General features: G+C 45.4%; 2 long non-coding RNA genes across 2 annotated transcripts in view; both read left to right on the forward strand.

The window, feature by feature from the left end:
• Positions 1-24,801, forward strand: part of LOC106731464 (uncharacterized) — a 511,452-nt gene that overhangs the window by 350,732 nt on the left and 135,919 nt on the right. The window lies entirely within an intron of this gene.
• On the forward strand, positions 7-15,261 carry LOC142830737 (uncharacterized). The gene is made up of 3 exons (XR_012906189.1): positions 7-329; positions 4,453-4,524; positions 12,075-15,261. It is a non-coding gene; the product is annotated as an uncharacterized LOC142830737 (long non-coding RNA).

Consider the following 24,801-nt stretch of genomic DNA (forward strand, 5'->3'; position numbering starts at 1 on the left):
CTTTGATCACTACCCGTTGGGCTCAACAGTCTAATCTGCTTTTTATGCATCTTACAGTCCATTTATCCAATCAATATTTCCTTTACTTGCTGGCAAGAATATTGTGGGAGACTGTATCAAAAGCTTTGCTAAAGTCAAGATATATCACATCCACTGACTTTCCCTTTTCCACAGAGCCAGTTACCTCATCATAGAAGCTAATCAGATTGGTCAGGCATGCCTTGCCTTTGGTGAATACATGTTGACTATTCCTGATCACTTTCTCCTCTTCCAGGTGCTTCAATATGGATTCCTTGAGGATCCCCTCCATGATTTTTCCGGAGACTGAGGTAAGGCTAACTGCTCTGTAGTTCCCTGGATTGTCATTCTTCCCTTTTTTAAAGATGGGCACTACATTTGCCTTTTTCCAATCATCCGGGATCTCTCCCGATCTCCACGAGTTTTCAAAGATAATGGCCAAAGGCTCCACAATGACATTTGCCAACTCCCTCAGTACCTCAGATGCATTAAATCCAGGCCCATGGATTTGCGTATGTTTAGCTTTTCTAAATAGTTCCTGACCTATTCTTTCCCCACCAAGATCTATCCACCTCCTTCCTACGCTGTGTTGACTAGTGCATTTGTCTGGGAGCTGACCTTGTTTTGTGAAATCATTGAGTATTTCAGCTTTTGCCGCATCATCTGTCACTAGGGTATTTCTCTCATCCACTAAGAGCCCCACACCCTCTCTGATTACCCTCTTATTGCTAACATGCCTGTAGAAACCTTTCTTGTTATCCTTGACATCCCTTGCTAGCTGCAATTCCAATTTTGCTTTCGCTTCCTGATAACTCCCCTGCATTCTCAAGCAATATAGTTAAACTCCTCCTTAGTCATCTGTCGAAGTTTCCACTTCTTGTAAGCTTCCGTTTTGTGTTTAAGCTCACCAAGGATTTCCCCGGTAAGCCAATCTGGTCGCCTACCGTATTTGCTTACTGCTCATCTGGATGGTTTCTTCCTATGCCTTTAATAAGGCTTCTTTAAAATAGTGCCAGATCTCCTGGACTCCTTTCCCCTTCATGTTAGCATCCCAGGCAATCCTGCCCATCAGTTCTCTGAGGGAGTCAAAGTCTGCTTTTTTGAAGTCCAGGATGTGTATTTTGCTACTCTCCTTTCTTCCTTTGGTCAGGATCCTGAAATCTACCATCTCATGACCACTGCTTCCCAGGTTGTCACCCACCTCTACTTCCCCTATTAGTTCCTCCCTGTATGTGAGCAGCAGGTCAAGGTGTGCATGGCCCCTAATCGATTCCTTCAGCACTTGTACCAAGAAGTTATCCTCAACATTCTCCAAAAACTTCCTGGATTATCTGTACTGCTGTATTGGTCTCCCAAGAGATGTCAGGGTGAATAAAGTCACCCATGAGAACCAGGGCCTGTGATCTGGAAGCTTCTCTCAGTTGTCTGAAGAAAGTCTCGTCTACCTCATTCACCTGATCCGGTGGTCTATAGCAGACACTAACCACAGCATCATCTGTTTCTTCCACCTCTAAACTTAACCCATAGACTCTCAACAGTCTTTTGTCCCTCTAAATACTGGAGCTCTGAGCAATCATACAGCTGTCTTACACACAATGCAACTCATCCTCCTTTTCTCCCCCACCTGTTCTTCCTGAACAGTTTATACCCTTCCATGACAGTGCTCCAGTCATGTTAGTCACCCCACCAAGTCTCTAGCTCCCCTCAGCCTTCTTTGGTTAGGCTGAACAAGCCCAAGTCTTTGAGTCTCCTCTTGTAAGGTAACTTTTCCATTCCTTGGATCATCTCAGTAGCCCTTCTCTTCACCTGTTCCAGTCAGAATTCCCCTTCTTTAGACACGGGAGACCAAAATTGCATACAACACTGCAGATAAGGTCTCATCATTGCCTTGTATAATGGTACTAATGCTGTCCTGTTTCTGTTGCAACTGCCTCGCCTGATGCCTCCTAGGACTGCATGAGCTTTTTTCACAGTCCCATCGCATGAGCAGGCCATAGTTATCCTGTGATCAACCAATACACCCAGGTCTCCCCTCTCCTCTGTTATTTCCAATTGATAAGTCCCCAGTTAGTCAGTCTGACAACGGTCTTGGAGTCCAGGTCTTGACCTCAGTACCTCCATTTTACGTGAGGAAACTGTCTTTGGATCCAGATTGTTATCTTCACATTGTACAACAGTATTCCCGGAGAAATCTCTAGCAATTACAGCTAAATTATCCTGACTGTACATATCAAGTTATTTTTCACTATGCTCCTGTGCATAAGCAATGCAACATGACAGGCAGTGCATTTTAAACTGTCCTTGGCCACCTTGGCATCACACCATTTGCCTCAAGCACTCAGAAGGAACCCAAAGTAACAGTACAACAAAGGACCTTCAGGGGGTAGCCAAGTTAGTCTGATACAGAAAAAAAACAACAAATGGTCTGGTAGCACTTTATAGACTAACAAAACATGTAGATGGTATCATGAGCTTTCGTGGGCACAGCCCACTTCTTCAGATGACGGGAGTTATGAGTTGAGGGTATGAAAAGTCGAAATAAATAAGAGAGGGGAATGGGAGGGGAAAGAGAAAGAAACCCCCCTTCCTTTCCCCTCTCCTATTTCGAGTTTTCATATCCCAAACTCATAACTCTGGTCATTGCATTGCTGGCCCTTCCCCAGGTAGAGGGAACACTGAGGATGACTTCAGAGATGAGTGTCTGGTTTACACAGAAAGGAAAGGGTTCCCTTTTTGTGTCTGTGCCCTGGGTGGAAGAAGGTCTCCTCCCACATCCCTACTTAGCTATCTCTCAGTAGCTGGTCCTTGGGCCTGATCTCTGCCGCTCTGGACACTGGTCTCTGCAGGGCTTGGACTGATCCATGCACTAGATCCCACAGCAGGTCAATGAATCCCTTGGAAGGACATGGGCGCAAATTAGAGACTCCCTGAGCTGTTCTGCTACCCTCAGCTCCAGTCCCAAGGATCACACTGAAACTTGCCTCTTTGTCTCCAGGTCAGGCTCTCCTCGCGTGCCAAGGGAACAGTCTTCTTGTTGGCCTCAGCAGAAGTGTCTCACGTAATTTGCCTCCACCCCAACTCCAAGCCTGCTGGGAGATGGTGTCAGAGGGCTATGGTAACCATTATTGTCCATAGACTCAGACCCTTCCTTGCATCTCCAGAGTTTCCAGGGGCTGGAGAACTCCAAGTGAGGGTTACAGAAAAAGGGATAATGCAAGTCTATGGTTATATGTCACTCTTGGATTTACTGATCATGTCTTGACATGGGGACAACAGCAGTGACAACCAATCCTTATGTTCCATCTCTTTTGGAACATACAAACTTGTTGTGTTTTTTTGTTGCATAGCAGCTCTCAAGTTAGTCTCTTTACTCATTCACTCTCCGTGTTATTACATGCAATCTCGATTATTTGTCAAAAATCATCCACAGTGAAGCCATGTAAAATTTGCAGATGTCTCTGCATCAGACTGTAAGTGTGTGCTAGAAATAATTGAAGGTTGTTGCAAATAGCTTGCCATCTTCACAGAAGCAATCGCTGAGTAAGTTTCACTTGAAACAAAATCCAGGCTGGCTCAGACTTAAGGCTTGAGAGCTCAGGCTGAGTTGACAAGGGAAGGCAAAGCCCATGTATTTTCTGTACAGAAGGTTCAGTCTAGTTCCAGAGCTGACCTTCAGGGCGTGGGGATTTATATGGTCTTGTTGTCCTTCAGCAGCAAAAGCACTGGGACCAGTGCCAGAGCAATAAACAGTTTTGCCCTTTCTATACTCTTTGTAAAGATAAAAGGCTGCACAAAGAAACCCCTTTGCCATGCAACAAGTTTAATTGGGAAGAAGCCATCACCCAACAACTATGCCACCTGTTCTTTAGCGCTGCCTGTTGACACCTCGTAGAGGTATTCAGAGTGTGCGTTTAAATGTGGCCGGGTTCGCTTTTTACTGATAAATGTGGATTTCACAGTATGCAGAGAAACTCATGAAAATATTTCCAATGATGATCAAATTCACAGACAAAGTAAGACGAAAGTTTGCTGAGAGCTTTCCAGTTTGATTTCAGGATATTTACTTTGTACCTTTCACATGCAATGGCCTTCCCAACCAATAATTTTGCACAGTTATAAAAATGTAAATCGATTCAAAATAGAGAAAATGCATAAAAAGAAACTCTGACCCTTGTCCACTGACATGATTCAAAAATCAAATTCTGCCCAGGCTGCATATAAACAAAGCATGATCAGCAGGTGAAAGCTTGCTGGGGTCAAGGTGAGCCGCAGGGCTGCTCATTTTCAAGGCCACAAGCCTCAGCTCCTACAGAAAGCCAGTAGCTCTATCGTTATCTTCAGACAGTTTGCTATCTAAGATGCTGACTTTTTTACTTTGTTTTTTTGCCCATCTGTGACTATTTATCATTACACTTTTGTTCCTTCTGCACACAGCGTACAGGATTTAAACCCAGAACAGGCATCCAAATCCTCTTACCTCCATAGGAATTGAACTTCTCACTAGCTGTAAGTAACATTGTTTGATCAATCAATGTCTGGCTTCAATGCAAGCAGTTAATCCTACACAATAGCACGCACCCTTGCTCCTAGAAAGCCATCAGAACTCTTACATTGTGTAAGCAGGTGGTATTTTCCATGAACAGAGAACTGCTTTGCTTCTGTGAATGTGCCATGTGTGCTAGTCTTTTACTCTGCTTTCTGAAATGTTGTCCCGAACGTAGAGATGTGTAAACAGCCAGTGTTCCAAGAACGTTGCTGGAGTTCGCTGGTGAGCAGTCATTTCTGAGAGTTGCTGTTGGGACCACGGAATTGCAAACACTGTTGTCTCCACAGACGGCTATTAACGATTCATAAGAGAGTCCATACTGCTGGAGATCTTGCATCCTTTCAAAGAATCAAGTGACCAACACATAGATATTTAAGAGACAGAAGTTATTACGTTCATTTTTCATCAACCGAAAGAAAATACACCAGCACTTCTGGTCCTTGTTTTTCTTGAGGTTAAGTAGAAAACGAATTCACCTTTGCATTGTTGCAAATGACCTTCTAGGATAAAAGAAATCCTGGGGTACTTAATGTGCCAAGAAAATGTTTCCAGATTGGTAATGTTCACTTTGTTGGCAGAATTGAGAGAGCTGACCTTCAAACACAGATAACATGGACTTGATGCTTCGCTGCCTCGGCATCTGTACCTTGCCCTGTGAGCACAAATGGAGTCCGAATCAGAGCAGGAGTTTTATACACCTCGTTCACACTTGCTTTGCCTATGTGTAAATTCCTAAACAAGGTAGGAAACATGGCAGACTTAGGCCCAGTAGCTTTGCAAAGAAAGAAGTAGTGCTGCATAAACAATTGGTATTCTCTCTCAGCGTGCACCTGACATTCCCATTAGCAACAGAGGGCGTTACCTGTGGTTATAAAGGGGAAAAAAAGCCACTAAAGATCTTCAATTCAAAAAGTAAACCAGGCACGGTATAGAGAGGCTATTGCTTCTATTGCGGTTAGACTCATTCACAACAACATGGGGACTAACTTAACTGAACTAACCTAAAAAACAACCAATAGTCTAATAGCACCTTAAAGACTAACAAAACATGTAGATGGTATCGTGAGCTTTCATGGGCACAACCCACTTCTTCAGATGACAGGAGAAGTGGGTTGTGCCCACGAAAGCTCATGATACCATCTACATGCTTTGTTAGGCTGTGTCTACACTGGGCCACTTATTCCGGAAAATCAGCCGCTTTTCCGGAATAAGCTGCGAGCTGTCTACTCTGGCCCCTTGAATTTCCAGAAAAGCACGGATTACTGTAAGAAATCAGCTGCTTTTCTGGAAAAACTATGCTGCTCCCGCTCGGGCAAAAGTCCTTTTTCCAGAAAACTGTTCTGGAAAAGGGCCAGTGTAGACAGCCCAGTAGTGTTTTCCGCAAAAAAGCCCCGATCGCAAAAATGACGATCGGGGCTTTTTTCCGGAAAAGCGCGTCTACATTGGCCACAGACGCTTTTCCGGAAAAGCATCCTGCCAATGTAGACGCTCTTTTTCCGGAAATACTTATAACGGAAAACTGTTCTGTTTTAAGTATTTCCGGAAATTCATGCCAGTGTAGACGTAGCCTTAGTGTTTAAGGTGCTACTAGACTATTGGTTGCTGTTTACGTTTTTCCTGTTACAGTATAACTCGGCTACCCCTCTGAAGCAAGTAACTGAACTAGTTGGCTACATTTAATTTCATTTGGTCTTCCAGCATGAGACCTCACACTGCTTTAGAGTACAACAAACATCTCCGGAGACTTCAGATGGTGATGAAAGGAATAGGAGTAGTGCCAGCCCCCAGCACTTTAAGGTTTTTCCATTTTCCAGAGGCCTCCTTCTCAGACATAAAACAGATTTTCAGCACAACCTGCTAAAAAATCAATAGCCAGAAACCAAGTGTATGGTCACCTACTCCAGCTTTCGCATTCTGCTTTCACATTCTTGAATGACCTTTTTTTGGACAAATGTAGCACAAGGTGTTGTGGAATTGTTTTCTATGAATTATGCCTTTTTATTCGCAGAAAGCCTGTGATAAAGCAGTGGTTGTAGAGATGTGTTACAGGGCTTATGGTGTCTACTGTTGAAACGCATCTCCAGGGGCACGCGGAAGCCTAATTCTGCTGCTCCTAAAGCTAATCAAAGTCACCAACTTCAACAATAACAAAATGAGGCCAGTGCTGACTGCTGACTCCTTTTGAAAGTCCCTCCTTCCTCTAAAATGCTGTGGAGTTCCAATGTGGAGCCAATTGGCGAAAACAATGAGGAGTGCTGGATTTTTACAAGACTAAACATTTCTGAGATTTGTGATCAGCGTGTAGCTAAGTCATGGCCCTGATAACGCATGATAATCTGCATACTCCAGTAACTCAGTTAAAGTAGCATTTTATGCTAATCCAGTCTTGAGTCTCCAACAACCGCAAGTGCTGGTTTCCGTAGCAAAAGAAAACCAGTGTTGCTGGGATACCCTTTTTCCCAGCATGCATTGCTGGTCTTTACATTGGGCAGAGCCAAATGGCTCTAGCCTTAAGGCTTTCACTTTGGAACTGAGCACTACGTGCTCATTGCATCTTCCTGTCTGCTAGCCAGCAAGATTTTCTTAATTCTAGTCATGCGTTTTGTTTGCCTCCCTGAGGAGCTAATGTGTTTTCAGTGTCTCCTCAGAGAGATTCTTCGGTTTTGTTCTTTTTTTCCCCTTTCCGTGTTCTTGGAGACAGTTATTTTAAGGAAGATATTTCATGCAAAGCAATTCTTAATTTGCTATGTTAGTCTTTCTCCAGCTGTTTGTTCCATAACTACTTAAGCTTTACATTTACACTTTTCACTCATAATATGCAATTTTTTACAGTCAGTGTTTTCCCTTCCATTGCTGTGGTGCATTGTCTGGCGCTGTTATGTTTTTTTTCTAGTTTCCTTAGTCAACTCCTTTGGATACTACCTTTGTGTGTGTGTGCATGTGTGTATGTAAATGTTCAGACTTGAATACGTGTTTGTATTTGAAGTTAAATCTTTTAAAAGAAAACCCTTAATGTATATGGTAATTTTGGCTTGAGGGGTACAATGTGTTTGAGCTCTTGTGTCATCTCACATCCAAGACTGGATGTTTTGTCAAAGATCTACTCTGGGAATTATATTTTGGGGACGTTCTCTGGTCTCTGTTACCCAGGTGGTCAGACTAGATGATCACAATGGTCCCTTCTGGCCTGGGAATCTATGAACCTGTGACTCATAAAACATTTCCTGTCAAGGAGGCCAGATTTTAATGATACCTTAATGACGGATAAATCCTCTGCTCAGTAACCCTTTATGCCTCTCTTCCTCTGTCCTTAAATAAATGTGATGGCAGAGAGCATTTCCGGGGACAATGTTCACTGCTCTTCAATTTGTCATAACTCCTCTCCTTTCAAGCTAAGATCTCGCTTGATTACTCTGTCAGCAGTTTTACAAGACACGGGAACATGCCCATTTGTTTTCAGTGTTCCAAAGTGCAAAGTGAACATGGTATAAAATGTTAATGTAATTAACATTGGAAAATATAATTAATGTTGGCAAAGATTTCAGCATGCTGCTGGTTGATAAATAATTTAATAATCACCCTCTGAGTACCGATCGAGCAGAAATTTGATATGACCCTCTTTTCTCACTCTCGTGTGACTTGCTGTTTGCTTTTGAACATATTTTTAAAACTGAAAATACTCCTTAGCTCAGCGTAGAAAGAAAAGTGGGTGGAGTGGTGCCGTAGCTGCTCATGGAACACAAAGCATTTCATTTCTGCAAGAACAACGAGAAGTCCTGTGGCACCTTATAGACTGACAGATTTATTGGAGCATAAGCTTTCGTGGGCAAAAACCCACTTCGTCAGATGCATGTAGTGGAAATTCCAGAGGCAGGTTACCCTCTGATACATTTCATTTCTGGGTACCCTGGCTATGAGGGTATGTCCATATAGCAATTCACTGCCTGTGACTGGCCCATGTCAGCTGGCTCTGGCTGAGGTTCCGGGGCTGTTTAATTGTGGTGTTGTTGCTTGGGCTTGTTCTGGGACCCTGTGACTGGAAGGGGTTCCAGAGTCTGACTCAAATGTCTAAAGCATGTGCTGCTGAGGTTTTTTTGTTTGTTTCTTTGTTTCTTTGTTTGTTTGTTTCCTGTGTAGAGGTAACCTGAAGGAGATGCTTTGGAAGGTGTTTCGATGCCTGTCTACCTTTGGTGGATTTACAGCTTTCACATCCATATGTTAAGATGGAAATAACATTTACGTTAAAGTTGTATAGGTCAGTAGTGAATAGCAGCCATCAGCTGTTTGGTACAGAGACAATGTCAAAATACAGAATTTCCAATTTGTGAAGTGGTTTGCTTTCTGAAATTTGAAAGAAACCTACAATATTTTTTTGCAATTTTTCTGGCATGTTTCTTTAATATTCTGAAAAATGTATGATAAGAAAATAGGATTAACATCTTTAGACTGCCTAATGCTGTCTGATGGAATTGTTGAGTATAATCTCAAGGTGTTCATTAAAAAATCCCCCCCCAAAGCATTCCATTGCAAGGAGTCACCAATCTTTTAACAAACACATTTAATTCCAAAAAATCATTTTTAAATTAAAAAAACCTTCCAGTCAAAACATCACCGCTGCTACACTGGTACTGATGTAAAACAAGTCAATGCCCCAATGAACAGATGTCTACATCACAAATAACACGATGCCCCCAAAACTCTTCCCAGTAACTTTTTCACCAGAACAAATGTAGAGTGTCTGTGCAGAGCCAGATGTTGGGGCGGTTGGAGCTGCAACACTGTGTCGTGGTAGCCGTTACTTCCACTGTGATGCGGACGCAGCCTTCATAGGCACTAGTCTAGAGGAGAAGTGATTGGTGTGTCCACACACTGGTGGCTGCAATGAACCCCCTGTGATTCCAACCCTCTTGTGTAACTATGATAGTACACAGGGAACTGAATCTAGACACTTTGGAAACAGAGTAAAGCAAATGATGTCATTGTTGGGGGTTATCTAATCAGCTGTAGCCAAAAGTGTCTCATGAGCATTCACAACGGTAAGCAAGCCAGCAATAATTCAGGAGCTACCGTTGGCTGATAGAGTAAACACAGGGGCCATGGGCAAAGGGGGATGGAATATTATTAAAGGGGGACAATAAAGAGACTAGAAAATCTTCTAAGACAAGTATAATCTTGTGTGCTATAAAAAGCAGCCAGCACTCAATTTGATATGCAATGGATGTCAGCCTCGCAAATGAAACACTGGAAGCTTCCTCAGCAATGAATATGAAAATGTGACTATCATTTATGCAGAAAGAGGAAATTAAGCAAGTACTTTTATGTGTAGGTATGATTAAAACTGCAGTATTTTTTTTAAATCCTTTCGGGACCAATATCCTGATGCGTCATTCACTGGCCCTAGACACTGCCCTTAGGACTTCATTCCAGGCTTCAGTGGGTTGCAGTACATCGAGTGAATTGTTCTGCGCGGTATCCTACAGACACTGGAAAGACGAGTGCTCTTGGGAGTGGAGCTGGGGATGGAGTGGCGGGGGCGAGGGGTGAGGAGGCAGCAAGGAGACGAGAAGAATTGCTTTCATTTGCCGCTAACGTTCCTTTGCAATAAAAGGCCCAAGGTATGTCAGGCTGGAATAGATTTCCTAGGAATTTGCTAGGAGACATGGTGCAGCGAAGAGGAGCGACTGTGGAAGCACAATCGGATACTTTGTCTTATAGCTGCAGAAAATATTCTGGGCACTCTGCAATGGATGCATGCTCTATGACAGGTGACCTAGCCAGGGGAAAGGCTGAAGGCTAAAACCCCCTCTTTCCCTTCCAGCTGAACACTGGGGAGCTGCAGAATAGTTGGAGGTGAGGTGCTGTCACTGATGTATCATAAGCTGCCCTTTCACTTGGGCACTGCACTATGTCCTATGCCAAATTTGGTTCTCTCGCATGGGGGGAGTACATTGTCCATGGACAAAAGGCCGGCCACTTGCACTAATCTAGGAATTGGGCCACAGGAGGGCAGATCTGTTCCCCGCTGGATGAATGGTGGGTTCTCTTTTTGTTTGCTGCTGTAGCTGAAGGGCTGTCTGCCCACCAGCTGTCCAATGGGAGATTCCTTCTCTCCCAACTGCCCTTACTCTAGAATTACAGAAAGGATGGGAGCAATTTGGGTTCACTTGTCTGGCCCGGCTTTCTCTGCTACACTGAAATAGCCACTTAGGGAAAAGGGCAGGCTGACAATTGTTTTAATCATTCAGGGCATGTCTCCACTAGCCCCCTAGTTTGAACTAGGGAGGCTAATGTAGGCATTCGAAGTTGCAAATGAAGCCCGGGATTTAAATATCCCGGGCTTTATTTGCATCTTCCCATCCGGGCACCATTTTTAAATCCCCTTAGTCCGAACTAACTGCCCGCGGCTACACGCGACAGTCAAACGTTAACTCGAACTAAGTCCTTATTTCGAGTTAACTGTTACACCTTATAACAGGACTTAGTTCGAGTTAACATTTGACGGCCGCGTGTAGCCGCGGGCAGTTAGTTCGGACTAAGAGGATTTAAAAATGGCGCCCGGACGGGAAGATGCAAATAAAGCCCGGGATATTTAAATCCCGGGCTTCATTTGCAACTTCGAATGCCTACATTAGTCTCCCTAGTTTGAACTAGGGGGCTAGTGTAGACATACTCTCAGAGAAGACTCTACCCTCAGTGTTGAGACGTCAGATACGTGGAGCCTTGGTGAACTTGCTGACAAACTTACGCATCCTGTTCTCTCCCAGCTACCAGTCTTTGGAGGTGTACTGGTCTGAACCGAGGTGCAAAGCTCTGCCTGGCTCAGGGCCTGTTAGCAGGGCTCTTGGGCTGCCTGCTGAATGCAGAATCCCCTTAGCGTCAAGAAGAGAGCATTTGGATAAGAAGGGCAATGGTGTTTATCAGACTTCATGTGTGGAGGTCTTTTCTTACTGTAGGTAGCCCAGCCTGCCAGAGGAATCCAGTGGTACCTGTGAGTACGTGGGTGGGTCAAGTATTCATTTTTTTTGCCACTTAAAGCCATCGCTAAAGGAGCAGAAGAGCTCTGACTCATATGTCAGGCATATTGAAAGCGGGAGGAAGGGAAAAAAAAACCTTAGAGCACAGTTATTGCTCATTCCCTGTTTGCCAAGGAAGACTTTTAATGTCACAGGGATTAGGAAGCTGGCTATTTTTAGATGCCTATCACCTTTAGAGGCAATTTGAAGCAGCAGAAATCACCTCCGGCGTGTCTTTGTGCTGCCAGAACAGCACCTTGTGATAAGCAGGGCTTCTTTCAGTTTTAGAGTCCTTAATTTCCTTCAGGACAGAGACGGCATAAATTCAGCCTAGCGAGTTGCTAAATCTCTGTCAAACGGCCTGCTAAACACCTTCTGAGAGGGAGCGCCAGCTGAGTGGCAAAAGGGGAAGAATTGGCAGGAATTGTATCAGCGGCAGCGAGGAGGCGCATTCGCAGCTATCTAACAGATGTTCTTTTCCTTTGTCTCTCCTGCAGGGCTGACATGAAACGAAATAGAAAGGTTAGAACCATGCAAGGGAAAGACATGCAAAATGGAAAGCTCCTCTCCGTGTGAGTGAATATAGGTGCGTGTGCCCGCGCATGAGAGAGAGAGAAAGAAAGAGATAGTTTGTTGATTTTTAATTTAAAAACAAGGGCCCAAATTTATCAGCACACTCTGGCCACTCCAGTCCCACAAAGCAGCTGTAAAATCAGTTGAACTGGCCTGTAATATACCAGTGAATCCGGCCCTCAATTTAAATCCAGTCATGCACTGCGGTCCTGAGATAACAACACATTAACTAACTGAGGTCAGAGGATTGATAATAGCAACCTCTTCCACGTCCCCTCCCTACCACGCTGGGGAGACTCGCTGCTCTGTCCTCAGCAGGGAGCAGCTGCTGCAGCTGAGGGAGAAGTGGAGTTTGTGGAGGCCTAAGCCGCTGGCTGGGCAGGGCTCATTAAGCAGCCGCAGGGCCGTGCTGCCACGCAGCTTCTGAGTGTCTACACTGGGAAATGATTTTGAAATAGCTAAAATTGACATAACTCCCAACTTAACAAAATTGAAATAGCGTGTCCCCACTACAGGGAAGCACTGAAATTAGGTAGAATTATTCAGAAATAGCACGTCCACACTGATTGGAGCCTGCTTTGGACTTTGAGCCCCGGAAGCTCTCTAGGGAGGGCGCCAGGAGGGTGGATACTTCCTGTGGCTGCGTGGTCAGGACTCACATCATGGACCAGAGTTGCTGCAAATCAGTGCCAGGCTCACAGGCCTCGTGCTGCACCTCATGGTGCAGTTCACCAAAGTATCCACATGCTGCTCTAGCAGGACTAGAACCAAGAACTGCAAGACAAACTCCAACATGGACCACAGGCCCTGCTCATGCGGGTCCTGGAGCTCCTGCTGTGGCTCATGCTCCTCAATCCCCTCGACACTGTGGAACGCCGCTTTTGAACGTGGCAGACGAGCTCGGACTGGTGGGTCTTCATTGTCAAGCTGCGATGGGACAACCAGCATTAGCTGCACAACTTCTGCATGCAGGAGGCCACCTTCCTCGAGCTCTGCGAGTGACTCACCCCTGCCCTCAGGTGACAAGACACCTGCATGCAACCCGCCACCCCCATGCAGAAGTGTGTGGCCATTGCCCTGTGACAGCTCACCACACTGGACAGCTACCACTACATTGGGAGCCAGTTTGGTGTGGGGAAATCTAGTCGGTCTGTGCTCCTGCAGGTAGCCAAGGCCATCAACCAGGTGCTGCTACAGAGGGTCATCACTGGGCAACATGGACAGCATCATTGACGGTTTTGCTGCCATGGGCTTCCCCAACTGCGGGGGGCCATAGATGGCACAAACATCCCCATCCTGGCCCCTAACCACCGTGCCTTGGACTTCAACAATAGGAAGGGATACTTCTCCATGGTTCTGCAGGCCCTCATGGATCGCAAGAGATGCTTCACAAATATCAGCTGGTTGGAAAAGGTGAACGACGCCCGCATCTTCCGGAACTCCACCCTCTCCTGGTCCCCCTCCCAGGATGGCATCTAGCTGTTCATAATAGCATCTGTTGTGTGGTGCTGCTCCGGAGTGTCCGCTCTGCTCCCTGGCCTTGTGGTATGCCTCCGAAGCTTTTTAATCTCCATCCAGCACTGGTCGATTGTCCGGATGTGACCTTTCTCAGCCAGGCTGGCGGCAATCTGGCCACAGAGCTCTGCATTTCACTTTCTGGTGCAGAGATAGATCCTTGAGGTTGGTGGTCTCCCCCAGACCTTGTGTTGAGATCCAGGATCTCTGCACCCATCCAGGCTGGAGTTCCCCTGTGTACCTATCTAGTGGCAGCCGAGGGAGCAGCAGGAGTGCTGGCAGCCGTGGGAGGCGCAGAGGGAGCATTGGGGTTGCTCATGGCTCCCTTGCCTGCTGCTGTGTTGCACATGTGCCACATTGGAGGGTAGTGAGAGCCAAGCCCTTCTACTGGGAGTTTTAAGTTCCCAGGAGGAGGGGAGCGGTGGAGATGCCAGGTGTGGCCAGAGCAGTCAGAGGTGCAGCTGCGAGAGGCCTCCAGAGGCCAATTATTTTGAATTCTTGCAGCAGAGCATCCACACTAAAGCTATTTCGAAAAAGCTATTTTGAAATTAGCATTATTCCCCAAGGAAAGCAGGAACATGGATTTTTAAAAAAACAGCCCGTTATTTCGAAATAACAGGCTTGGCAGTGTGGATGCTCTGCTTATAAATTCGACCTAAAGGGGGTTATTTCGAAACAACTCCCTAGCGCCGACCAGGGCTTAGGGGGAACACTGGCAAGGACCTGCTAAGTCAAATGCTGAAGGTGCCACCATGAACTCTGAAGCTCCTCACAGTCGCGAGGAATAAGGAAAGTCAACGGGAGAGTTGACTGTGGCCTGTGGGGCCACCAGGGAAATTCAACTTAAGGTGAGTGAACTCCAGCTACGTTATTTACTTATCTGGAGTTGCTTATCTTAAGACAACCTTCTGGTTAGTGTACATCTGCTGTTTACCCTAAGGCATACACAGGTTCCCACCTCAGTCCCACACCAGCTGTGAGTCCATGACCAGATGGCTGCAAAAGTGACCCAGTTTAACTTTCGCCAGTTATGCTAGATGAAGGGCTGCACTGCCCATGCAGCAGAAAGCACCCGGGATCTTCCGGTAGTCGCACCTCCAGCTGGAGTAAACTGACAAATCAATCTCCATGGAGGAAAAAGGTACACTGCGGCTTTACGCTGGCTGAGGCTCTGGCCCTTTATCTATTACATATTAGTAGGTTAAATTATTGGTAATTATTCAGGATCTGAAAAGAACCTGGATTGACTTTCAAATCCCCGAGGGAGGCTGCGGTTAGAATTGCAGCTCATTACTTGTGAGCTGAGCATATCTGATGTGAAGCCATAGCGCGGGACTGAACAAAGACTCCAGTGTTGCTATTTTTACACAGCTCTTCTCTCGAGCGACTGTATTTTTCATTTGAATCACTTACTCTCAAAATATATTGTTTTCTTTTCCATGAACCCTGTGATAGGTTCGGTCACCAAGACTGTCAACTAATGGGCTGTTATTACCACAGAGCCTGTATACCTACCACCCTGCTGAGCCAGAAGCATTGGGTTCCCCAGCAAGGGCACAGATTTGGGGTGGTGTGTGTGTGTGTGTGTGTGTGTGTGTGTGTGTGTGTGTGTGTGTGTGTGTGTGTGTGTGTGTGTCACAGCCCAAGCTAGAGAAACACAAACACTGAGAGCAGTTCAGTTCTGCAAAGGCTCAATCACAATGCCTTGACACAGCACCCCACTGCACAGCGCCAATGAGACTGGAACCCCAGATAAATCCATCTTACTCTGCATAAAGATCTATATAGAGCAAGCTCGTAAGTTGTTCACTCCCTTTAGCAACAGCTGTTCTACCCCCTCAGGTAACAGTTATTTACACTGGATTTATTAATACACTAAAGTGATTTGATGAAGTATAAAAAGTCAGATATAAGTGGGCACTAGTGATGTCAGACAGCTTAGTAAGGTTTCAGAGGTAGCCATGTTAGGTTGTTTCAGCAATAACAATAAGGAGTCAGTGGCACTTTCAAGACTAACAATTCAACTCACAAAAACTTATGCCACAATCAAGTTGTTAGTCTTTAAGATGCCATTGATCTCTCTCTCTCTCTCTTTTTTTTAGATCAAAGTAAATTACTAAGCAAAACCAAATGGAATGTGCCTGCTAAACTCTTAATACTCTAAGGAACTTGTTACATGGCATTTTCTTACCCTAACAACAGTTTTAATAATCTTGGCTCGTAATCTAGACAGCCTCCTAGTTTGGGCCTGAACCTTCCCCCTGTTCAGTCTTAGATTTTTCCAGCAGTCATCCGGGTGGTAAGTAGAGGGTGTCTTGGTGTCTCACAACTGCCAACTCTCTATTATCTGGTTCTCTGCCTATAAATAGATTTTGCCCAAGGCAGGAATCCTTTGTATCCAGTTGCAATCCTTTCTCTCCCTTGCATTGGTAAAGTACCACATCCAAAATGTATTCTAGCATCAGGTGACCTGGCCACATGTCCTGGCAGGACCAACCATAGTCCAGGTTTATTCAAAGATTATTTACAGATTATTGTCTTGAGTACCAGGCCATTAAGTTCTTTGGGCACTGCTAATGCCCTTCACTAGTACATCTAGATACTATAAAATCTCGAATATAATGCACACTTTTTTTCCAAGTTTTTTTGGGTCAAAGTTGGGGTGCGCATTATATATAGGAGTTATTGTTTAAAGTTTTATTTTGGCAGTTCCATGTCAGAAGACGACGAACCTCCGCCTTGCCGACGCCACTCTAAGACGTCAGTATACATGAAATCAACATCAACTGAAATGGCAGAGATTCCTAGAATGCTTTAAAATGTTTAAAAACAATAAATAAAATGAAATGTACATATTACTTGTCGTATGAAATAGTTTATAGTTAATTAATTGCTGATATTCATGAAAATAAGTTATAAACATGGACACCGGATGTGAAGTTGAATTTTATTCCCATAGACTAGCCATCATATAGACTTTCAAAAAAGTAAGTAAATCAATAGTCGGGGTGTGCATTATATATAGGAGTATAGATTTTTTTCATTATGATAAAATTCAAAAGTCAGGGTGCACATTATATTCGAGATTTTACGGGTATATACAAACAGGTTTATACTTCGTATTTCTAACTTTATTCTATTTGTGTGCATGTATAATTCTTGTATTTAAACACATTCAGACAGATAGGTTAGATGGCCTATTTTGCATAAAGCATATTTGATTGAGGCATGTTCATATAAAAAACCACATTTTCCTTAAAGATGTGGTGGTGCAACATCACAGATCCCCTGAAAAGAGCTGTCTGCTCCTTGAGACAGAGTTAAGTGACTTTTCACAAATGAACTTAAGTAGAGAAATCCATAGTTGATGCTTTAACTACAAGACCATCCATCCAATAATTCCCTGAGGGTATTAACTCCAGCCTGATGAGTGGGGGAATGCAGTGCACTGCTAGCAGCTGGCATTTTTGTTGAAATTCTGTAGGAGTTGGGCACCTCATTTGCTTAGGTTTCTTTGAAATCCCAGCCAAACTTGATAGTGTTTCTGTGTGATGTTTTCAGTCACCCCTCTTCTCTGCCTTCATTTCTTTTACCTTTAGCAAAGGTGCATGGGCAGCGTGGAACAATCTAAACCAGGGTTTATAGGAAGTGTTTTTCTTAAGATGAGGTCCTGATTTTATTCCCAACTTCACCTTGAAGTTAGATACTCTTATGTAGTACTTGGTATTGGCTGTTATAGTAATGATCATGGATTCGCACATCCAGACAAAAATCTATACCATGCTACAAGCTCTGTGAAATCCAAAAATACTTTGCCTGAATTGCAGTAGCTGAGGTGCATGCTGCGAACTCCGGAGTTTAAATCAAAATACAATTATTTTGTGCCTCATAAATCGGCGTTGCCAACTTGTCTGAAGCACCCTTTGGCTGCATAGCAGTTCACATGTAAGGAGCAGGTGTGTTCTGTCATCTATCCCTGTGACTGGCATAGTGAAAATGCATTCCACTGTGACTTGATGGGAGTGGGAACACTAGTTTTTATGAGCCCATATCAATAAGCACTGGAGTGGTAGGGATCTGAATTGGAAGGGGGAGGACAGAAATAGGCCAGTAGTACTATTTTCAGAGCTTTCTCCTGGTTTTTTACTTGTGTTCCCTTCCCATGTACTGCAGGCAGGGCTGGATTATCCAATAAGCAGACTAAGCACATGCTTAGGGCACCAGCAAAGCAGGGGCACCAAAAAAATGAGATTTTTAAAAAAATTTGATATTTCAAAAAAAGCATCAAAGTTGTCATCATGGGAAAAGTCAGAACTCCACAGAACGCACTTTTTCTCAGCTGAAAAGAATGTAAAACCCTTAGGCTACGTCTAGACTGGCCACAAATTCCAGAAAAGGGATGCAAATCAGGTAAGTCAGCATAGGGAAATCCGCGGGAGATTTAAATATCCCCCGCGGATTTAAATAAACATGTCCGCCGCTTTTTTTCCGGCTTGGGGAAAAGCCGGAAAAAAAGCATCTAGACTGGCGCGAACCTCCGGAATAAAGCCCTTTTCCGGAGGATCTCTTATTCCTACTTTCAAGTAGGAATAAGAGATCCTCCGGAAAAGGGATTTATTCCAGAGGATCGCGCCAGTCTAGAAACTTTTTTTCAGGCTTTTCCCCAAGCCGGAAAAAAAGCGGCGGACATGTTTATTTAAATCCGCGGGGGATATTTAAATCCCCCGTGGATTTCCCTATGCTGACTTACCTGATTTGCATCCCTTTTCCGGAATTTGTGGCCAGTCTAGATGTAGCCTTAGAGAACAACAATGTGTCAGGACAGACTCGATTCACTTTCCCTATTGTGTATGGAAGCGGACGTGCTTCGTCAAGTCAGCTTCGATGAACGTATCCAGAATTTTGCAATCAGAAAATCTAGAAAGAAGCTATTTTAATTTCAGAAGACATGTCAGTTTTGTGTCATTTCAAAAAATACAATTTTATTTTATGGTTTGGTATTGTTTTTATTTTGAATTACATATGGGGGACACCATAATCTTTTCAGTGCTTAGGGCCTCTAAAAGTCTTAATCTGGCCCTGACTGCAGACTCTTTGGAAGAAGGATGATCCTTTGTTCTGTTTGCACAGTGGAGTTCTAATTGTGATTGGGTCAGAAAGAGTGAATAAGGTTGCCAGATACTTTAAAAAAAATACCAAACATGGCAGGAAAAAAATTGGTTGAGCCAAAAATACTTGTTGGGAAAAAAACAACAACAAAAAAACAGGGGTCCAAAGTTGTTGAGAAAAAAAATGCATACAAAAAAGAGGCACTGCACCTTTAAATCCCCATGCTCACTGCTCCTCCCACCAAACGCAGTGGGGGAGAATGTCCCAAGTGGCCTTCCATCCAAGAAAAACAGAAAATTCCGGATTTTTTACATGTCCAGAATTTTCTGTTGCTTTTTTTTTTACCAGACAGAGGCCGCAAATACTGGACTGTCCAGGCCAATACCGGATGCCTGGCATCCCTAAGAGTAGATGAAATTTGCGAAAATGTTAATGAACCATTTCAAAAGAGTTTATTCAAAAACCGTTGAAAGAACAGGCCAAAAATGAGTTGCAAAACTAAGAATCATTTGCTCTGTTTTGGCCACAGGTGACATGAGCTGAAAAGTTATTAAATCCATTCAAATATATGGACTGTGCTCCATGCTAGTGAATTCTCATATGCAGTCTGCAAAGGCAACTTTTAAAAGCATCCTAGTATAGGTTATCCTAGTGCAGGTGATTTGCTGATTTGCTATGGTTCCCATCACTAGGCATGCTTTTTGCCATGATGGACAACATTTGAACAGTGTTTATATGTGTTCACTTGTTTTGATTATGTCAGTTTGGTATATATGGTCATGCCAATTTTCTTCCACAATTTGAGCTGAGGAAGTGGGTCTGGCCCACGAAAGCTCATCACCTAATAAACCATCTTGTTAGTCTTTAAAGTGCTACATAGTGCCTCTGCACTCTGGGGTCCTCTCCTCCCAAGGAACCCCCAAACTCCTATATCCACCTTGCCTCAGTGACCCACTGCCAGTCGTCATCTAGCCCCTGCCACGGGGGCAAACTGCCATCAGAAATGGCCCCTCATCATTGGCAAGGGGTGTGGACCTGCTGCCTCTGTCTGTCTTGGCTGCCCCGCTGCAGCCTTAGTACCCTCAGGCCTCGCCTCAGGCCCCGCAGCCGGGGAGTGAGGTCAGGCCAGAACTCCCCAGCTCTATCTGCCTTTCCCCAGCCCTGCTCTGTCTCAGGAAGCTTCTAGCATCCTTGGCAGCCAGGTTCCTCCTGCTCCCCAGCTAGAGCAAGGGTGTGTCTGCTCTTCTCCCCTCCAGGAGCCCTTATTTACTCAGCTCCAGCTGGGCCCTAATTGTATCTGCCTCAACTGCAGGTTATACTCTCTCAGCCTTCTCCCAGGGCTGGGTTTCAACCCTTAAAGGGCCAGTGCGGGGCAGACGCCTTGTCACAGGGCCTGATATTCAGAAAGTGGTGGCCCACCTTCCCCGAGAAACTTTAGGCCCCATTGAAGTGTCTGATGTTGAGCACTTACAATCGCTAGTCACCTTTTCAAGGTTTGGCCTTTGGCTCTTGTTTAGATTATCCTGCCCAAAGATTTAAATATACAGGCCCTAAAATCTGCATTTGTTGTGCTTACAAGTGAATTCGCTTTGTTATCCTCCCTGTACATCGGTTCATCTCAAAGAACGGCCCTCTATTTTTATGTACTCCAAAGAACTGCTAAAAGTCCATGCACTTGTGCAGCACCTTGGAAATACAATAGCTCTAGTGAAATATCCCAGCCTGTGTTTCTGAGAGAGCACAAGTAGCTCCACTGGCCCATAGTTATTGTACCTTTACATAGATACACATTTTCAAGTGGTGCATTTGCAGCTGGTGTCTACATAAAAGGCCCATTTTTGACAAAGGTTGATTAGTAGCCCTCTCTCTCTCTCTCTCTCTCTCTCTCTCTCTCTCTCTCTCTCTCTCTCTCTGTGTGTGTGTGTGTGTGTGTGTGTGTGTGTGTGTGTGTGTGTGTGTGTGTGTGAATGCCAGTCAGACCAAGAGGCACTTCAACCATGTGATTCAGGCAAGACCTCTGAATCTGGCGTGAGATCCACTGTATTATAGCCAGTCGCAGGGCAGAGTTCTATTTACAGCCGGCTCACGGACAAAAAATGAGATACTTCCTAGTGCATACATCAATGATGCCATCATATGTATGCTAGTATCTTTGTGGATTTGCTTTGAACAGAAGCGAGCAAAGCAGCAGTGGAATTGTTATTCAGGTGTGACGTTATCTGATTAAAATATGACCATATAGATCACTGTTGCATCCACCGGTATAAATTTGCAACTAATCTTGTAGAAAATATGCCAAGGTAGCTTATAATTCTTCATAGATTCATCACAACTAACCCACAGCAGCCCATTTATTCGGCACACCAGACCTCCCCAAGCCCATCAAAAGGTGCTGTAGACGGAGTCTTCCCATAAGTCCCAGTGACGTAGCTCTGAGCCCTGAGAAATGGTGGCCTCAAAAGCAGGGCACAGATCAAATGAACTGTGCATCTAATCCAGCCAAAGAACCCCCTGCAAATAAAAAATGCCCTCTTGCTACACAAGCCTTTATGGCATTTTTGGTTCCCATCCTTGTTAATGTGACTTCTTCCTGTTCTTCAGTGCTGGGTCTCAGATCTTTTAGGTCCACCCCCAGTTCCATTAGGTTCCTTAGATGCCCCTTTATCCAGGGAGATTTGTGAAGCCTGTCTGGAAAAGATAAGGAGCACTTTATATCCCTGTGTTTTCAGAAGAGTTTGCATTGTTCTCATTTTATCACTGCGGAAACTGAAGCACGAAGCAGGAGGAGTATCCACGGTCACACAACAGGCTTGGAACAGAGGTGGACACAAAACCCAGGTCTCCTGAGCCTGTATCCCATGCTGCCTCTCTCCTGTCGGAAGGAAGAAGTCGCATACTGCCTCTCTCCTACTAGAAGGAACAGACAGCTGTTCTATTCAACCAGGGGGTTGATTTCAGGAGCTAGGCATGTTCCTCCAACTGTGCATTTGCTCTTTTTTATCTGGAGAGCTCAACCTGCCTTAAATCATGAGCATTTTTTTTTAATCTCCCTTCCAGTGAACAGCTGGTAGTAGTGAACAGCTACTAACCCCCTCAAGGTATGGCATACTTTAGGGGTGCTGTTGGCCCCTTCAGTTTTCCAGAGCAGATGTTTGCCTAGCCAGAAGCCACCCCATAGCACCTTCAGCAGCCTACACAGGCGTCTCATGTTTTCATCCAACTGCACTCTCTCTCCACCTCCGATGACTTAAAAATGGGAGTAGGTTTGCTGGGCTCCGCTGTGTTGCCATTTGCAGGGTGGTTTTGTGATGTGCATAATTTGCTGCAATGGGCACGTGCCGCTCAAGTCACTGCTGACCAGAAGGAAGGTGCGTGACGAGCTGCGGGAAGAAGCCTACAATGTGTCTTGTGCCGTGTCTTGTGCAGTTCTGGCTAAGGTCTGTTCGTTCCTCACGGGCGTAAGCGTTGCATTCACTCCCATCCAATGGGAACCGAAACCGCGCTTGAGATTCTTTATCTCTGGGGCTGACAAAACCTTCCTTTGTGAAGATAATTTGTCCCTATCATTGTGGGACGTCCCAGATCTCTCCTTTGTTAACTTGAACAACAGGCTCCTCAGAATGGCCCTGGTGGGAGGAGACAATGCGTCCACATTTGGGACTTTTTAAAAGAGGTAAGAAACCCAATGAAGCCTTTTTGAGATGCAGGGTGAGGCCTCGGGCATGTGTGTGTTTTGGACACTTGCAAAAATTGTCTGGCGCCTCCCCATATGTAATATAAACACGGCTAGGCTGAAACTGCTGCGCAGTGGGTGACTTCACACCCACCTTTCCCAGCAGCTGTCCTGGGTACTAGATTTCATCCACAGACTGGATAAAACAAATGGCATTTTGTAGCCTAATCTGCTACAATGGATGGGGTGCGGGTGCGGGGGGAGAGGGGGAACCTGCAGGGTCACACGTCCTGCTGCTCTCTTCTACTGTGCGGGAGGGAAGAGACGGAATCTGCATCCCGCCACGGGGAGGGAGGAGGAGGGGGGAGGGGATGGCCTGGCCTGCATATTGGCCGAACTCATCCCTTACTCCTCACTGCCTGTGGATGGAAGCAGCCTGTCCCTTCCGGCCTGGCAGAGGGTCAAAAGGCAGCTCGCACCTCCAAGCTGCTGCTGACCACCAAGGTAAGCCAGGCACCTCTTAACCCTTTCCTGCCTGAGCTGGAGTCATGGGACTATCCCCAAGGATGCAGGATGAACCAGGCAACCTGACTGCCGTGGCTTCAGCAAACCCAGTCAGAGAGGCAGCTCAGCGGGTAGAGTGCCTATGGGATGGAGCAGGCCCATGCTCCCTGGAGGCAGGAGGCAGGCCTGGGAGGAGGTGAAGAGGGTGCTGTACCCCTATGCGGGGCTCTTGTGAAGCCAGCAGGTTCAGGGCATGAACAGGCTGAGAATTCCTTCCTCCCACCACTCCAGAGCTCAACTGAGGCGTCTCCGTGCCAGGCTGGAGGGTGGGGGGCTCTTCCAGTGCCCCAGCCCAGCCAGAGGTAGTGGGATCACTGAGTTGGCAGCCACAGGCTCGCTGTGTCAAGCAAGATGCTCCTTTTGCGCTTAGTCCATTAGTGGCACATTGATTGCTCGACTGGGCTCCACTCGTCAGGGGTTCCCCAGCGTCCCTGTGACAAATGGGGCACATTTGTCTCTTGCATGATAGCAGGGATCTCAAGAGGCTCTGTGACAGGTTTGCAGGAGATGCGCAGCCTTCGTGTGTACAGGTATTGGGGGGGAGTATTTATTTTCGTTGTCGAGTCATTGTGCTGCCGTCTTTCTTCTCCAGGAACTTCAATGCCAGGCCCTGGATGGTTTCTGTAGTTGAAAAATAGACCAGTAGTTCAGTGACACAGTCCTGCTGCGGACAGCTCTACTCAAATGAACCAGTATTTCTAGGGTTGTGGTTCAAGGTTGAAGCTCTAACTCTAGGAGCGCTCTTTCCAAGGGACAGACTTGTGCCGTGAAGGGAATCCCACAATTCACCTTGCTTTTGTACTGGCCTGACCACATTACGTTACCCCTTGCTTACCAATTGTATTATCTCAGCAGGTCCAACTGGGCTGGGCTCCTCCATGGACTTCTCTCCTCGAGCGCATGTGACCTTGCAGAGATCCAGGATGGTGACTTCAAAACAAGTGTTATTAGGGACATACACCAGTTAAAATAACACAAGCCTAAAGGAAACATTATTTTTAGGTAAGACAGGTCCTAGGAATAATGTCTCTCTAGATAGAAAGATTCATGCCTGTAGTGCTTGGCCACTTCCAAGGGGCCTGGGGGCTCTGGATGTTGCTGCTGCTGTAGTGACAGCAGGCAGCTCTGGGCCCAGGGCAACTGCCCCTTTTACCCCCCACCCTGTCAGCGGGCCTGCCCCTGGCATTTGTGAAGCTATAGTCAGCAGTGGAGTGACTTGAAGTGGTATTTCTAGAAGACCAGATTGCTGGGGGTGATCAGTGTTTAGCTAATGACCATCTCTCTCCTGGGAGTGTTGCTTCTGGCACACTTCCTGAAACTGCCCATACAGTAAAACTTCCTTATCGAGGATGGTGAGTCGGAGCAGACTCCAACACACACCTGCCCTATTTTTCCTGAACTATAGAAGCTTCTCGGAGTCTTTCTGCCCTGAACGTGCTCTCAGATTGGCTTGATGCAAAAACCTTACCATGAGAATTGCTTTTCACTCACGGTAGAGATCAGAAAGTACCGAACTTCAATTCTTTGATGGAAGCCGTGGCTAGTGACAGTCACAACTGTAACCCCCAAAGTGCTGTACATATCGAATGCTTTCGAGAACTACCATTTTCTGAAATGCAACCTCAAACATGCCCAGGTCTGGAGTTTAAACACTGTTGAGCTTCATTTAATTTCATATTCATCATGCAAAGGATCTCTGCCCTTATCCCTTTTGGGACAATAACCATCTCTCTGAGACTAATAATTGTAGTGTTTTAATTTGTATCCGTTCGCATTTAGCATCCAAGTAC

This window comes from Pelodiscus sinensis, chromosome 10 (genome assembly GCF_049634645.1).
Source record: "Pelodiscus sinensis isolate JC-2024 chromosome 10, ASM4963464v1, whole genome shotgun sequence".
NCBI classification, from domain to species: Eukaryota; Metazoa; Chordata; order Testudines; family Trionychidae; genus Pelodiscus; species Pelodiscus sinensis.